General features: G+C 36.9%; 1 protein-coding gene across 1 annotated transcript in view; it reads right to left on the bottom strand.

The window, feature by feature from the left end:
• Positions 1-9,786: 9,786 nt before the first annotated feature.
• LOC132198040 (toll-like receptor 6) overlaps positions 9,787-14,860 on the bottom strand; it is an 82,600-nt gene continuing 77,526 nt past the window's right edge. Inside the window, exon 2 of the mRNA XM_059621756.1 lies at positions 9,787-11,094. The gene's annotated coding sequence lies outside the window, so the exon portion shown is untranslated. The remainder of the gene's footprint in view (positions 11,095-14,860) is intronic.

Genomic DNA, 14,860 nt, shown 5'->3' on the forward strand with positions numbered 1-14,860 from the left:
CCCCGCCCCCCTACGAGGGGGCGTGCCATTAAAGTCTAGAGTAGCGTTGCTTGCAGAAGCGCGCGCAGGGAGAAGACTGACAACATGGACTTTTCTGCCAAAGGCCCAAAAGGAAGGTAATTATGCTCTTTTTGCCACTTCTTTTTGTTTTGTATTACGCAATATTTGATCATTTCATGCAATCTTATAAAATTCGCAGAACATTGCATGACGTTGAGGAAAAAAAATCAGTATTATCAGTAATAATAGAGTAGTAGCAAAATGATTTTGCTATCATAATATTTCGATGTTATATTTTGTGAGATTAATTTTCCTATATCAAAAGTCCAAAACTGATTTTAAAATAAATTTCATGATCTAGAGAAATACAAGAAAAAGTCTTTGACCTCTTTATTTGTTTGGTTGGACGCACATCAAAAAAGAGAATCGTCAAATTTGCTCACGAATGTGACCTTCAGGGTTAGTAGAATAGTATAAATCTTAAACGTTCCCAAGTTGTAGAATATATTATACTGCTATAATTACAGAGATGCGACACGCGCGAAGCGACTTCACTTTGGAGTGGCTGCGCTGCAAGTTTTGATTTCCCTTTGGAGAGAAACGCCACGTATAAAACGTACGTCCGCCGCATACTTGGCTTTCTGCATTATTACGGTTGCACCATTTCGGGCACCATTATCTCAAAGAAGCTTCTGCAGAGATGACACGCAATCCAATTTCAACTATAACCAAAAGTTTATTATAAAGAAAAGTTTCCTCGCCCTTGGTTTCTCTCCAGCGTCGTCAGAAGAGAGAAAAAATGTCATCTAAAGGTGCACGCGCGGAGAAAAAAGGCGCAGACTATTCTTTTTTCCTATTCGTTGGCCGCAACTGCGTGCGTGATGGGCATGCTTAGGACCGGCAGTCGCAAAGTGCCACTGACAATCAAGAACCACTCACTCTTATGCATAGATCATATCTGTGGTGACAGTAATCTCTTCATTCTGCGCGGCCGTAGAGCCACTGTAGGGGTCTGGATTTTCAACTTGCCACTGCCGTGTTTTTTCTTTGCTTGTACAGTACTTTGTTATAAACTAACGGGGAATAAAAAAATCTCTTTTTTACCCCCAGAAAGAAGACTTTTCAGGCCAAACAGTCTTATTGTTAGTTACAGTAAAAAGTTTTACTCTGCTCAATACTTTGGCAAAAGAAATTTTTTTTATCAATTCTAATTGTATGCACTTCTCAAGGTTTCAAATTGATATGTATATTTTTTTATAATTAATTAATTTCATATCTAATAGACTCTACAGGCATACTGAATTTAATTTAATAATACATCTTAATAGAGCTGGTAATTGTCAATTCTCTTCCAAAATTTAATTCTAAAAAACAGATTTATTTGAAAAAGATACTTCAGATGCTAATATCAAAATAGTTGTGTATCAAGGAGAAAAATAGTTCATTGTTGCAAATTTTACACCAGAGTGATATTTTCAGAAGCATTTTCAGCACTTTTAACATAATCTAATGATAATTTGGCAATCCCGACTTTTCACAGCAGCCCATTTGACCATAGCTTTAATTTTTCTATGGACTTATTAATTGGAAAAAACTCCTCATTTATTATTTTTTCCGAGTTAGAAATTTTTTATTTTTGCAATATTGTTTATTACTGCCACTCCTATTCAATTTAATCAGAAAAATTCAATAAGCTTAGACAATATCGGAGCCAAAAAGTATCAATTAAACCCAGGAGAGCAACAAAATTGAATGGAGAGCGAGTGAGCCATTTTCCGTCTGCCGCCTCCAGCCGGGTCCTTTCACGCCAACAAAAATGGCCGATAATAAAATAAATCGTTGGTACTTAAAGCTCGAAGGCGTGCGGGTGCAAATAAAAGGTTAACGTTATTCGCGTGTTTGTTGTTCATATTAGGCCACGAGTTAAGTTTATAGAGAAGCTGAGAGAGAGAGAGAGAGAGAGAGAGAGGGAATGCGTGAGATGTGTTGGCAAAACGTGCCGAGGCGATAAGATGTACTTTCTCACGGCGCCGCACGCTTTTTTGTGCTATTTTATTAAATTCCTCGGCGGTGCACGTAGCCAGTAAATTGTGCGCCGCGCTTAATTTATCCGCGCTTCTAATTAAGCGGGATAATGCGCCTGCTAGAAGCAATTTTCATTTCTCAACGAGCAATGCCCTTGAGAAGAATGGCGGTGCCTGCGCCGACGGGGGAGCATTTTCTTTTATTGTTTTCGGCCTCGTGGACGAAAACATCACGTAGTTGCCAAAATTATTTCTCTCTCCTTGCCGGCCTCTCTGCCAAGGAAAATTCGATCAGCCGCTCGTCAAGGGCCTCTTTTCTTTTGTAGCTCAAAATCATCGCCTTAACTGCTCTCTGGCAAAACTTTTCAATTACCCCCGCCGAGCTCTCATGGTGGAAAAGTGCTGGTTGTGCTTTTTCAAAGGAATAAGCCAGCTAGTTTCTGCAGCTGCAGTCGCCGATCAAGTTCCTAATCAAAAGCCAACATCTGCTGCCATAAAAAATTACACAGAGTACTTCATTAGTGCTTTGATTTTCACACTATTTATAAAATATTGAATATTGAAGAAGTCAATTTAATTTCAAAGAAACTCAAGGAGTCAATCACGATTTGCAATGTGACTTTACCGGAAATATTATATATTTATTAATTATGCAACGAGGAAAAGCCCTACTCACTATATATTTCATCAAAAATAGACGATGCTGCTCTTTCACTTAAAATTATGCGACATTAATTCTGGTTATAAATCTTTTGAATGTTACACGGAAACCATCAAACAAGCGGAAATATAGACTCACAACAGCTAGACAGCGAATAATTTAGAACGTTTTAAGTAACTGTAATCACATCAAAACACAAGTTAGAATGTAAAATGTGCATCGCTTTACTTCAATTATTATTTTTTTTATTAAGTTTTTTTTTAAATAAAATTTTATTTGGAGCTGCTTGACAATTTCATCTGCTGCCATTAAAGTGCAGCAGGTGAGTCTGCCGATCGCAACTGCTGTGAAGCGCTTCTCTCTCTCGCGCAATTAAAGTGGCTTCAAAAGTACATTCAAGTCGCATTACGTTCTCTTCAGAGGGCGATAGCATAGAAATTGCAGATAAGAAAGTTGCCATTGTGAATTTATAAGTCGTCCGAGCGTCGAAAGTGCGCTGCTTTATGACAGGACGGGCGTCGTCGGCAGCGCGGCGACGTCATCGCGTTGAATTCCCCAACTTGTAATCACAAAGCACCTCTCCGCAATAACACACGAGTGTATTCCGTCCTCGTGCACCATTATGCAGAAACTTTTGACATAATTTCAGCGCCGTAATATTCACATAAGTTTGAGCGCGATGCACGATCGCGTCGCTTCTTATCAGCCGAGCAACAGAAGCACAGGGGAGTAGCGTGGCGTGTCTTCTGCTCCTCGCCTAATTACTCTGCGGCTGAGAAAATATTTGTAAGAGGCAGATCGTTTAAACTATTTAGCAACTCTAGAAAGTTAATCAGCTGCGCTTGGAAAATTCGTGTTTCAACTCCACAGATAAAATTAAATTAATAAAGGCATCACATATGTAGCGCCTGCTGAAATGTGGGTATGCAACCAGCACGTCATCAACGTCAAGAGTGTTGCTTAATCAATTTTATATTTGATGGTGATTCGTTGATCGAAACATAAATTATAGTGAATAATTAAATTTAATAATTTTTTTAAGGGGTATAACTTTGAATTTGAAAATAGATGAGTAAATAAAGATGACACACTTGAAATATAATGATTAAAATTACACATTTTGTAATTTTCTAAATTCTAAATTGTACTGAACATTCCGCATGACTGCATTCATTACTATTATAAATATTATTTTGTCTACGTAATAGTTAAAATTTTATTGTAAATTTAATATACTTACTAAATTTAATAACTACTTTTATGATTAATGCAAAATTTTATCTTGGCAATATAAATTGAAATTCGTCTGCCATCTCCCCTCCTACAGTTGCACAAGGACATTTTCTAGCGCAGATTTTAAATCATTCTCTCTGCTCTCGTCACCAGATAAGCTCCGTTGTATACCTGGCGGCGGGTGCACTCGGGTAGGAAAATGAGCCCGAATTATGCAGAGACACACGTTGCGCTGCAGCTCCTCGGGAGAGCAAGCATCTCTCAGTGGCGCGCGGCGGCTGAAAGACTGCAAAGTGCTGACAACAATGTAAACACATTACACGCGACGAGCAGAACTGATTTCGCAAAGTCAACATCAATTTATAATTCACTCAGCGGCGTTGGCTGCTGCAGCAGCAGGTAGCCTTTTCTTTTTTCGGTACGCTTGCTTTAAAACAGTCGTGTGCGGAGAAATATTGAGGGAGAAAAAGAGAGAACTCAGTAGAGCACGCCTCGGCTCTCTTCTGTTTTTCTTTCTTGTGGCTGAGTGAGACTTTTCCCTAGTTTTTTCCAACCAACTTGTCTCGACACGTTTGCAATTTTCTGAAGCAAATTTGCTCACTTTATTTATTTGATGTTTTACATAGCCAATTACGCGCCTCCCATTTCAGCTAGCGATGATTTCACACTTCATCAAGGCCTCTCACGCCACCCATAATTGAGCCTGCGCGATTCTGAGAGCACGCCTTAATTTGGGCGTTTGTTTGTGCCAGCAAACAATCTCGGTGCAATTTTTGCTAATGACACATTGACAACAGCTCGTCAGGTCTGAACGCTGCCCTCGTTGCCCGAGTTTCAATTTGCTCTCGCGCTCCTATATGTGTAGCGACAAGGAATGTTGCAAGAACTTTTAGCATTTCATAGCATTTCAAATGCATGACACGTGACTGAATGCAGTTTTTTCAAAAAATTTCATTTCCTATATATATGTATTAAAGATTATGAAATATTTTATATCTGCAAAGTTTTAAATATTTATATAATATTTAAATAAATTTATAAAGTGTAATCATGTAAAAAAAAACTTAATTTTATTAATTCAGTTAAATCCAGGTCTAACAAGAATAAAAAGATAAAATTGTATTGATGTATTATTAAAAAATTATAATAATAAACAGTTTTGATAATTCAGAATGAAATAAAAATATTAATTTATACTATTTTTTATTTGTTTATAAAGCAAATTAAATTGTATTAAATTTTAATACTGTTAACAATTTGTATTTTTTTGTCTGTTCAATGAATTCATTCATTTGATTTGCTGACTCATTGGGAGTAGTATGTTTTCATTGGAGAGTGGTACTTCTTAATAATTATTATCTGCAACAATGCATGCTCATATCAGTCGGTGCTCTTACAAAGAACGCATTTTTATTACAGTATAATAAGAAATCAAAACTTAATATTTAAATTTTAAAATTTAAAATTTTAGATAAAACTACTGAAATAAATTGGGATAACAGCTGTTTTCTTATTTATGTCACGAAAAATTCTGCCATCCCATGCAGTAACCAAACTGGTGGAATTTCATAATGTCAGATTTGCAATTCGGAAATTCAATTTTCGCACATTATTATGTGACGACTCCATAAAAAAAATTAAAATTCCAAAATTGAATTAAAAATTTTAACAGAGGCTTTTAGCTGCCAGTGCATTTTTACAAAATTTTCGCAAATGGATCGGTAATTGATTAGTCATGCACGTTATGTGCCGCTGAAATATTCACCATGTCGCGGCAAAGATCAACAAACGAGCCGCAGCGTTTGCCATATCAAGCGCGCTATAATTGGCGTTGCTTGTTTGCTGCATACTCAATAATTAGCGTATAGTGCTCCAATATGTTGTGCCGCAATATGCCTATAATTAAATTTCCATATGAGCAACGACAAGGCATTGCGTTGCGTGCTCTTTTTTATTTTGAAAAATACGCTGATTGACAGAAGAAAAATAACACCATTAATTTGATTAATTAACGGAGGTAAATTGCGAAAATTCCATTAATTTGATAAAAACAAAACATCTCAGTGAGGCGCAATTTTTTGCTTTATAATGTTAACAATGACTGGATTTTTCATTGTATATAAAAATTTAATGTTACGATATTAACATAAAATTCGATAATAACAAGAAAAATTCTTCGCCCTCGTAGCAAAAATCTCAGCAGTGCCTCTTGGAAACTTTTCCATCCATCCATCCGCCTAGCCATTCAACAAACAAACAAACTTCTGGCAGGCAACATCACTGCGTAGCAGCAGCAATTGTTCGTATGACTGCTTCTCCCTCCCGCTCCAATATCACTTTTCTCGTCAACGCCAGATATTCGATATCTTTCTTTCTCTCGCCCTTTTTTATATGAAAGAAAATTCTGAGGCGGGTCTCGTTCGCCGCTTATTTTGAAAGAAAATACGGCAAACACTTGTTTTAGTTCACACGAGGAAAGGCTGCGAGCCAGTTCGATGAGTGTGCGCGAGCGAGTGAAAAGGAGAAATAAAATCGCTCTGACTTCTTGATACTTAAGTTTTGCGATAAAAGGAGGCGGAAAATTGCAAGGCGCGTTGCTCACGCGAATGAGTGCGCGGGTTTGGAAAACAGCTTTTTGTTGGGAGGATTTGCTGCTGAGAGAGAAAAAAATGAGCCTATCAAGGTGAAAGACGCCATAAAAATTGGAGTAAGAACGGATAAAAGATTTGAACCAAAATCTTATTTAACTTATCACGGGTTTATTTTTTAAATTTTTATATCTCTTTCTTGGTTGAATACCACATTGTCGAGTGGTATTCAGAAAAGATTGAGGATAAATTACTCAGATAGATTTGTCAAAAAATACTGTCATATATAAGGTGGAGGAACTTTAATTTTATTGATATTTATATTCTTGTGAGCATAATTGGTAAAGTAAGTTTTTATTTATTTTATTTTTTTTTTTTGATGCAATATTATCGATTTTCAACTACACAAAAATAATAATAATAATAATAATCTAACAATGATGAGGGGAAATATTATCGCCTTTAAATGTTAACGGTCATATGAGTAAGGCATTTAAATGCAAATTAAATGCACCACACTGGTCAAATGAAATTAAACACTTTGGCTGGCAGAAACAATCAGCGGGAGTGCACCCTGGCTGAACCCAAGTGGTCGGTCGATGCATGAAGTGAGCAGGACCGTTTCCAATCACTGCTCCAAAGCTTGAATCGGCAGCGGCCGTTTTCTAGCGCGCCAACACAATAATCTGCTCCAATAAATAACGGGCAAAAGGCTTAGAGCCATTAAATTGCTCTCCGCCCGCCAAGTTGAGCTTGAAATCTGAATGGACACGAGAGATATGGTCCAGGCTTACATTTCCAGGCCACTAATTACATACCGAATCACTATCGCAACGTCGAGACCGGTCACTCTTTTTGGTCAGAAAAGGGAAAACTATTTAAGAACATAAGCTCCTCGCGGCTCTCCCTGCCATCGTAACTTACTGCCCATGCCACAATTCTATTTTATGCTTTTGTGAAATTGCTTGACTGTCTTTGTTGGGGAACAATACGATTTGCATTGGTCTGTTGTAAACGGGATTTAATAACAAAATCAAAATTTTTCTGGACAACCTTATTAGGATTGAAAATAAAAATATTTAATCTAAAGATTAATTAAAAATGAAATGAGAACCAGTAAAAATTACAAGTAATTGTTCATCTAAATATTTTTAAGATTAGTACAAGGAATGGCTAAAAATTAGGAAGGATAAACTTGGCTTATCCTTTAAAAAATACCAAATCAGTAGCGATAGGGCCAATTCTTAATAAATGTCTTTAATTGATTTAGCTCATAGCATAACAGTAAAAAAAATACTTTTAATAAAAAACATTTCCCGAATATTGAGAAAAAAACTCGCGTTCCCCAATTCAAATTTAATTAATTTGCAGGCAAAATAATTATTAAAAGCGTCTAGGAAAATAAAGTTTTTGCATGTTCTCCGCTCCATCATCTCAACGGTAGTGAGCACCATAATAATTGTCTACTGCCGCGCACTTATTCTTAATACAAGCCGCGTAAAAAGTCCGAAAGAAGTATAGAAGAAAACTCGTTACAAAGTTTTTGCATGCCGTAAAATGGAGATTGATGCTTCGGCCCGTCGCCTGCAGTCATTAAATTATAATCAAAAACATTAAAAGGCCGCGCTAGTATGCGAGCAGCGAGTCCTGGATTCCGCTGCGCTCTCGATGCAAAATGTTTAATCAAGCCTTTTTTCATCCACGAAGCAAGAATTAGTATAGAGGCTGGAACTTTCATTTTTTTTAAGCGCCATTGAAAAGTTTTAATCAATCCATCCAAGACCCTTCCCCATTTTTACCAGGCACCTTCATACAAATTTATATTTAGCGTTCATTTTCTGCAGTTATGTCATGCTGAAAAACGAAAGTTTATTAATTAATGTGGCGACGTCGCCGGAGAGGTGATCCTCTTTGTCTTCAGCCAAATTAGAGTCCTTAATTAACAAACTCGTTTATCAGCTTACAACAAAAAAAGTAGTCCCTCAATGGGAGCTCTGAGGATTTGGATGGCACAAATATTAAGTAGGAGGAATATTAAATTGGATCTAGAAAAAAAATAATAATATATAATCGGATTCAACTTTCAAATCCACAATTCCCCATTTCATTTATTTCATCTCTTTTATTCAAACAATGACGAGGCACAGTAAAAAGAGATTTTCATTTCTACTTGCAAACGAGCATTTTCATTTTTCAAATAAGGACTGCACAGACATGATTCTTGTGCTCATGATTCTCATTACTCACGACCGACGGAAAATTACTCACATTCTTCTGGAGTCAAACATCCGGAATAAGCTGGGTGAACGATGATCATCAAATACTTCCACTCGAATGACTCAAATCTCCGAGCCACTTTATTGCATGATTTTATTGCAAAGAGGAGTCAGCGGCGAAGTTTTCTCCAGCAAATTTATTTGAATGAAAGCGCCTCATTTCCCATCGCTACTGGAAGTTTTTGCGGATGTACACGCAGGGAACTTGATTTTCCATCTATGCCTCTCCAAAAGGACGAATCAAAAATTTATTGCAGCTTTATTATGAATTTTTTGCTTCATGAAGTGGAAAGCGCATTATTTTTTTGTGGTTGCATCCTTCCTTTGATGCAAAGCCATAAAATTTGTATAAAAAATGGCCCAAAAATTCATCTCAAATAATAGAGATTAAAAAAGGGAAAAAACGTGAATAAAAAAAAATAAGAAAGAATTCAAATTAATTTCGATTAGGATCAGCACCAGAAAGAAGATAATTGCCACACGAGCTGTAAGTTCGTTCGGATCTGTCGACTTAACAAGCTGGACGACGTTAACCGGTGGCGTGTTATTTGAACTGGGCTCATTACACGAGTAGCTTTGCCTTCTCCATGGTCTGTCAGATTATCTGTTGGCAGAGATGGTATGGTAGCGTGGCCGTCTCGCTGGCCAGAAATCAAAAGCAGAAGCCTCTGGGGCGAAACTAATAGGGCGCCGGGTAGCTCTGGTGACACGCGGCGCCCAAGCACCTGTGCTGCTGACCTGCCTCCCATCCGCTCGGCGACTTCACCCAAATCAAACAAACTGACCCTCTTGAACTGGGCACGAATACAAGCTCAGACCTGCCCTCCAGCTGCTGCAGTCGGGAAACCAAGCTAATTAATCTTGTAACGTGACCAGCATCCATTACTTAAATAATTTTTTTTCCCGTCAAACTTTTATATTATTTTTCTCTTAATTTTATTTACCATGCACTAATTTGATTCTAAAATAATATGTGCTTACAAAACGGTTTTAGTTTGAATTGAAATTTTTGTATTTTTGAGTGAATTGAATTAACTATAAATTTTATTGGTGACGCTTCAGATTTTTATGTACACAAATATCAATGCAGAACATTCTGTCTTTAAGAACTCTCAGCAGTAGTTGTTAGACAGCATCAAAATGTTTTTCTTCTGACATGAGATTAATCAAATAGCACAGCAATTATTGAGTTGGATATTATCATATTATACAAAGCCAAGGACAATCTCATTGGACACGCGTTCGCGCCATGTGACTAGAATAATACAATATTTGAGATGAATTAATTAATAATAATAATAATGATTTTCAATGTGAATTTTCTTGCGCGCGTGTGTTTTATAATATATTGATTTATAGATAGCGGATTACGAATATGGCAAACTCCTGCGATTTGCAATTCAGTAATCTTACTGGAATGGACAAAATATGGTTCATTTCAATGAAAATTGTGTCTTTGTCAAGTGATATGTAACACTGAAAAGCACACTACACAAAATGGCTGCGTTTTTATATTGAAATCTACATCAAATTTTTTCCCCAAATAAATTATGCAGTTTTAATTTAGCGGAATGTAAGGAAGCAAAATTTCAGTGCTACGTTAACTATTAAGTCTGTATGGTGTTTGCTCATACAATGAACTCCTATAAGAACAATTTCATTTTGTGAGACAAGAAGGATTTTTTTATTTTAAATTTTACTTTTCAATTTAAGATTGTTATATTTATAAATACTTTTTATACGAAATCAAGCAGATCCAAATAATTTTTCAATTTTTCTTGGCATAAAAATAAATGGCAAACTCTCTGCTAATTTTGATTTTGCTTTGATACAAATTTTTCATTCCAAATTTTTTAGAATTTTGGATACACGTTTCACAATTCTGCCAATGGGTTTGTTCATTGTGACTATATCAAAATTATCAAATGAACACAGTTAATTCTTAACACGGTATCAGCTCATGACGCAATTTAACAAGTTTGAAGCAGTTCATCCCGTATAATTTAAAACTCATTCTCTCTATTTACAGACTTTCATGTAACCAGAGTACTTCACAAAATACACAATTCGTTGTTTGCCTTATAATTGCAACTCACTTCTTTCACACTAAATTCTCAACAAACACAGCTCACAAGCGAAATGAAAGAATTTTGATCCGCATTTCATCAACAAATTTTTAGCTGTAGATTTTTCTGTCCATCTAGCAGTAGTCTTGTAGATCACATTAATTTATGCATCAAATCTCATCGAGAGTGCTCCAGCAGCAGTCTTGGGCCGAACAGTAGCCTTGTTGCCAACCCTTTTGACAGAACCTGAAACAGAAAATGTGATGATTTAATTTTTTTCCAATTGGTTCAATTTCTCATTTTTAAAAGGCTTATTTTGGGGAAGATAGTTTATCAATGTAAGTTTACAATCTCTGTTGGGAAAGGACCGAATCTATCAATATATTTGAAAAAGATTATTGAATTTTAAAATTGATTTTTCATCACAATTTAATATTTTTTCACGGTAAATGAAATATATTATTTTGTAAATAGATTTTCGGCTTAAATTTTTATACATTATGCATTTTATTCATTTTGATAGATTTGTATGTGTCGTTTTTCACTAGCAATTAATTATTTAATTTTTTACCTCACACTATCACTGATAATTGTTGTAAAAAACTTTCTCTAGTAATGTCTTCAACACATTATTAAGTCATTCTCTAGTTACTAGTTCACCTTGTATCAGGCCAATTTTAATATTTATCAAGCTAATATATTTGTGGACCAGCATTATCAGCTTGAATGTCGACGCAGCCTGTTAATAAATAATGCGAGAGACAGGGCATATTAGGTAGCTAATTTAGCAGACGCAAACGAGGCTGGACTCGACGTTTTTGCCGCAAACATAACAATGAGGTGGCAAAAAGCGGGCGAGCTCCCGTTTCAAAAGCGGCTGGCTGAGCGGGCAATTTTCACTCCATTGTTGGCGTGTCTGCAATGATATCGTGGGGCTTTATAAATGACACGCCACGTATAGACCGTCCACCGATGGACAGTTTTATTGCGATATGCGCGGATAAAATGCCCAAGCAAAGCGCGAGTTCATTGCAATTTGCATGCGAGCCGAGAGTGGGAAATTGAATATTATGTAGTCCGCGCGCGCCGATCAAACATTGATTGATGCACTGACGCCCGGTTTCAATTGCTAATTTCCCCTCTGACCGCGATTTTGAATGCAAATATGCTACATAAAAACCAATAAAAACGATAGCCAGAGGGATTTTTCCATTTTTATCTCCAGAAAATTATGTTATCGTAAATTTATTTCAATTTAAAAAAATGTATTGCGTTATAAATATTATAATATTTCAATTTTTCATTTATGTAAATTATTTAATATTATTTTTTTCCACTAACGAAAATCAGTTAAATTTAAAAGATATGAATTAGTGATAAGGAATTGTTTCCCCAATTTCTATTTTAGTCCCTCATTTGATTTTTTTTTCCAGTGGATTAGACATTGGATCCGAAGCATTTTTCCCATGTTGAGGACAAACAAAAAAATTAATGGAAAAGCGTCCCTTTCATTCCATTCCCGCTTTTGAGGTTTCAAATTACCAGCACTTGGCGAGGCAGCCGTTTATTGAATGAGAGAGCGAGCCGAATTTAGTCTCTTTCTCCTGTTCTCTCTCCCACTCGCGTTTTTTTCCGCACAAAGAGCCTTTTTTAATTGCTTCTCTCCCATTAATGTTTGTTTTAATACTCTCTAGAGCCGGGGCGAGCGTTATCCAGCAGCAGCAGTGGTGTCCCCTGCGTTTCCTGCCCCTGCTCTTACGCTCTCCCACACGCCGTTTTAATTATCTCAACTGCATTGTTGTGTCATTTCCTGTACAGCGTAAATATTGCCATTGTCGCGCCACTCCTCTCAAAGGAAACAAAGGGAAAATTGCAATTCTTTTATGTTCTGCTCTCGCGCCGTCCATCTACCTCTATGTTCTTCAAGTCCCTTTCCTTCGTTACCGTGTTACTTTGAGAGAAGTGCTCTAGTCACCACCTGCTGGCTGGAAGCAGCTGCACCCCTGTCAAAGTCTGCATTTTTCATCAGATTTCAAGTGCAAATATTGTACTTTAATTACACTTAAACAGTCATTACTTTTTCATTACCACTCAGACCGATTTTGTTTGCCTGCGTGAATGTGAACACAACTAGCTGTGTTATCTAAATATAGCTCTCAAGCTAGGGAATTAAATATTTAGTTCTGAGCAAAATTATATATCATCAAAAGGAAGCTCGAAAGTTTGAAACCGAAATTCACTCTTGAAAGATCGATTTTTGCTCAAACGAACAAACACGCAGCGAGCGCACGATAAAATTTTCAGCATTTGCCGCACTCGCCCGACGTGTTTTGCGCCGCACTTTTCAATATCATGCCCTCCGAATAATTCCGCTTTGTAAAGAGCGAGTGTGCAAAACGTTGTTTGAGCAGCCAATTAAAGTGAAAGCAAACGCACATAAACGGTTTATTTCACTCGTGCTGCTGCTGCCAGATGAAATGCGCGCCGTGTTTGTAGTACGGTTCACAGAAACTTGCATGACGCCCGTATAGCTCCAATTACTATGTACCCTATGGACTTTTTCATTTAGACTGATTCAGACGATTGGTCTACAGCATTTAAAATAAAAATACGGGGAATATTTACAAGCCAAGTTATAGCTTGAGGGAATTGCTGATACTAACTCAGCTTGTGAATATCACTAAATTTTGTTATAAACAATTTATTAAAAAATATTATTTTTGTAGAAAATGAACAATGAATTAAATTTAAATAAAATTATTAGATAAATGATTTAAAAACCTATAAGCGTAATAAATATAACTATATACCTGATAGGGTTGTGTAAAATTTTATTAAAAAAGAAAAATAATATTAAATCTTGTAAATTTATGTTGCTAGATTTTTTAAACCTAATGTTTTGTTTTTGAAATAAATAAATAAATTGTTATTATTATTATTATCAAATATTATCTTCGTAAATAATTGTATTACGTGGAGTTGACACGCAAATGTTGAATCATCCTTCCGTGAACAAAATACAAAATTGCAAGAAGAATAATCGAGCGAGTCAGTTGCGCGACACGATAAGAATTATAAAACACCATCAACTGAAGTAAGAGTTGCTCTCACTTCACGTGTTTTCGCTGCCGAGTCGCGAGTCTCTTCTTTGAGTTCTTTGCTTATCGCCATCTTTTCGCTACAACGAATTATCCGGCGAGATAATTTCATTCCCTTTTTCATTTCTTTTTTCTTTGTTCCGTAACTTAATTACGGAGACAACGCGCTCTGGCGAAGCTATGTGCATACTGACTAAAATACGAACGTCTCCCTTGCGTACAAATTGCGGTGTTCTTTATGTTTCATAGAGCCCTTTGTTGGATCACAAAGAAAGTGTTGCGAAAGGTACGCGAGCTTCCAAGGGACTGGAATTCCTCTGAAAACTCAGGTCATTTGGAGCTCTAGACGCTCGGCGGGCACTCGAGGATGGTTGTGAAGTGCCGCGTCTTATCGCTCGCGCCAATTCAAATTTATTCACTGACACATTTCACGAGGGATAAAACTCGAGAACTCTCACGCTTAATTTCTCTTCGTTTAGAGCGCGGGCTTTTCTTATTCCAACCGTCATTTCTCGTCTCATCCGACGACGACAATTTCGTTGATGGCCTTTTTCTTATTCTTGCGACGAGAAACTTTTCTTTTTTCGCATTCAAATGGACTGGGGAACGTTTGGGGTAAGTGTATTTTTGCAGGCCCTTCCTCTTTTGTATTTTCCACTCGGTCTCGTTAATTTGATTCTCTCGCCGCCAGCGCAGGCCAAAAAGAAATGATGCGCTCAGCGAAAACAATTTCAGCGAATGTGGGCCATTCGAGGAGAGCCAGCGGCCGAGCAAATGTATGGTAAAATATGGCGGGCGCAGCAAGATCACGAGCAGGGGTCAATATAATAAATTCCGCAGCTGCAAGATGCTGGCCGGCCGCATTAACACAAAAAAATCTGTCCCACTTGCAGGCCACAGATGGTGGTGCTATT

The sequence above is a fragment of the Neocloeon triangulifer genome, unplaced genomic scaffold (assembly GCF_031216515.1).
Source record: "Neocloeon triangulifer isolate White Clay Creek 2 clone unplaced genomic scaffold, ASM3121651v1 ptg000001l, whole genome shotgun sequence".
NCBI classification, from domain to species: Eukaryota; Metazoa; Arthropoda; class Insecta; order Ephemeroptera; family Baetidae; genus Neocloeon; species Neocloeon triangulifer.